The sequence below is a fragment of the Ursus arctos genome, unplaced genomic scaffold (genome assembly GCF_023065955.2).
Source record: "Ursus arctos isolate Adak ecotype North America unplaced genomic scaffold, UrsArc2.0 scaffold_34, whole genome shotgun sequence".
NCBI lineage: Eukaryota > Metazoa > Chordata > Mammalia > Carnivora > Ursidae > Ursus > Ursus arctos.
Window position 1 is genome coordinate 8,307,840 of NW_026623030.1, and position 3,019 is coordinate 8,310,858.

Sequence of the window (3,019 nt, forward strand, 5' to 3'; positions counted from 1 at the left end):
AAAGGACCTTGGCCAGATGCAACCTCGGGGGGGGGGGGGAGGAACCCGTGGCAGGTGTTGGAGCACCCTTGCTGTATTCACTCACCACCGGGGCAGGACCGTGTGGACCCTGGGATCCAACGAGAGCGAAATAGACCGGAACCCCGCCCTCATGAAGCCCGCAGTCCAGGAGGACAGACAAACAGGAACCATGTAATGGAAAATCCTTGTAAAATTACATCTGTGAGAACTGTAGTATTGTAAGAGCATGTGAGAGAATTCCACGTGCAAACGCCTATTGTCTTCGTCATCCTTCTCCTGCCCTCCCTGCTCGCAAAGCAAGACAGGAAGATAAATGAGCAAAGATAAAAATGGGAGGAGGACGAGCACATAGGTGTAGAAAAAGGGAACCGTTTGAGACACTAGGTGAAGAGTGGGAAATAGACGAGGAGGTGGGGCATCGAGGACTGGAGGGCACACGTGAAAGAATGAACTAACCAAGGCAGTATGGGGAAGAGCAGATTTCCTCCAGGCCAGCATTTTCCTGGGGCCAAAATGGCCCAAAGGACTCATTTTGAATGAACAGGATGTAGAAAATATGGAAGAGGTGCTCAGGGCTGACTCTGGGCCACAGGGCAGCGGGGCTCCGGCTTCTCTGCACAGTGGAACCCCCTAGGGACTTTAGAAATGCAAATGCTGGGTGCCACCCCAGAGATGCCGATGTCATGAAGTATGGCCTGGGCATGGAGGCTCTCGGGCACTGCCAGGACTGGGAGCCACGGCCATAGGCCACTGGTTCCCATAGTCAGGCTCCTGGACCATCACCTGGGACCTTGCTAGAAACACAGAATCTTGGCTCCTCCCCAGACTGCTGAATCAGAAACTCTGGGGGAAGGCTGGGGACAACAATCTGTGTCTTAAGAAATCCTCCCAGATGATTCTGACGCTGGATCAAGTCTGAGACTCCCTGCGATGGAAGAAGTTTGTCACTGGATTCGAGGCCTTCAAGGGGAAACACGTGCCCATGCTACAGGGAAGGTTCTGGTTAAATGCAAAGAAGGACCAAGTCCTCCCTTAGCATGATTCTCCAGGCCCCCTTGGTCTAGGCCAGGGGTTCCCAGTGGGGATGGGGAACAACTCTTCTCCCCAAGGGATATACACGATGTCCAGAGACGATTTTGGTTGTCACCACCTGGGTCGTCGGCCTCCTACCAGAATCTAGTGGATAGAGACCCAGAATGCTGCCTGGCACCCTACAACACAGGAGACAGCTTCCCCCAGGGAGAATCATCCAGCCCAAATGGCAACAGTTCCCAGGTTGAGAAGCCCCGACCTGGGTGAATGCACCAAGCGAGTCTTAGGACAGCAGCACCCACAATAAAATTCCTTCCTGGTCTCGTTCCTGTACATTCATGGACAATGGACCCAGAGGGAACCCGAAAAATCCCATTCAACTCCCTCACTTTCCAGAAGAGGAAGCAAGCCAGGAAACAGAAGTGATTTCCCAGGGTCTCACCGCACTCGTACTCGCCCTCCAGAAACGCATCCCATAAATATTTACTGAGACGCGCCTCTGTAAGGTACTATGTTGGCACAAAAGATAGAAAGGTAAACCGGACGCGGACGGATCCCGCCCTCAGGGAGCTCCCCGTCAACAGGGACATCAGGAAAAAGATAAAGACTTTCTTAGCCCAAGGGGGCTGCGGAAGGTCCTTCTGAGGGAGCCTTCGGTGCCCAGGATCCCCCGGCTGGCTGACTCCGGCCCGCAAGGAGACCGGCTCTTCCCTGCAGTCAGGTGTCTGCAGCTCACAGATCTGGAGAGCTGGAACTGGGAAGAGAACGGGCATTAAACGCAAAGGCAGCGTTCAGAGTCTTCTAGAAACCCCGGGGAGTTTATCACATCTAAGACCCTGATAGCATCTGTATTAGAAACGAGAATCCGACCAGACTGCTCGTGAAAGATTAGCTTGAGTTCTTTCAGCAGAATAAATGGCTTATACCAACTCTGGCTGCCTTTATCAGCGTGCTCCTGCCAGCCAGCCGCCCTCTCCCCCCCATCAAGATGGCCACGCGAGGGCTTCCAGAATGAGTCTGTCATTTCCAATTCAGTTGAGCTAAGAAGTCTTTTGGGAGCATCCACTCTGCCCAGGTCTGGGTGGAGAGCTGTAAGGGGGGTGGGGCTGGGGGGACCGGGAAAGAAGGCATCACCTTTACCTTGAAATACACGCAAGTTCATAGGAGAGAAGATGCGTATACATCCATTCCTTGGACAGACGCTGCCCGAGTGTGTCCCCCTATGCCAGGCACTGTGCCAGGTGCCAAGAATGGAGAGAGGGAGGCTTCATCTCCTGAGGCACATGGCGTGTGTCAGAGGCACAGATGGTCACAGGACGGGGTGAAAGTGAGCAGGGATCAGGGAGTCATTGCCCCAGCCCCCAAGAACCCAAAAAGCCTTCCTGGAAGAGGCATCACCTGACCTGGGAGCTGAAGAGAAGGCATTAGCAATGAACCAGGTGAAGAAGTGCGCAAAGCACCAGCGTGAACTGAAACAGAGAGCAGCACATTTCACGGCCGGGGAAGAGGCGCTGTGTTAAGACCTGTGTGCGAATCATCTTGTTTGTGCTATAAGAGCCTTCTGAAGTAGACACTACTATATATATTTTTTCCCCATTTTTAAATGAGGAAACTCAGGCATAAGGACAGTACATACAGCTAGCAAATTGCAGGACTGGATCCAAACCCAGGCAACCCGACTGTTGGACCATATTCCTAACTGTTATGCTTATACTGCACCTATCTGGAAAAGTCTATGTGATTCTGTATAATTGGATGATTGGATTCTGAAGGTTCTGGGGTAGGGAAGGGAGTGAGGGAGTTGAGGCCTTACATGCAAGCCTGGACTAAACTAAAGGACCTCATCCACCACACTCGAAGGAGTCAAACCAGATTCTGAAGCATTTTCGCCAGAAGAGTGATATGGCCATATTTGAATTTTAGAAGAACGGCCGTGGAAGGAGGATCTTTCAGGAGGGAGAGATTG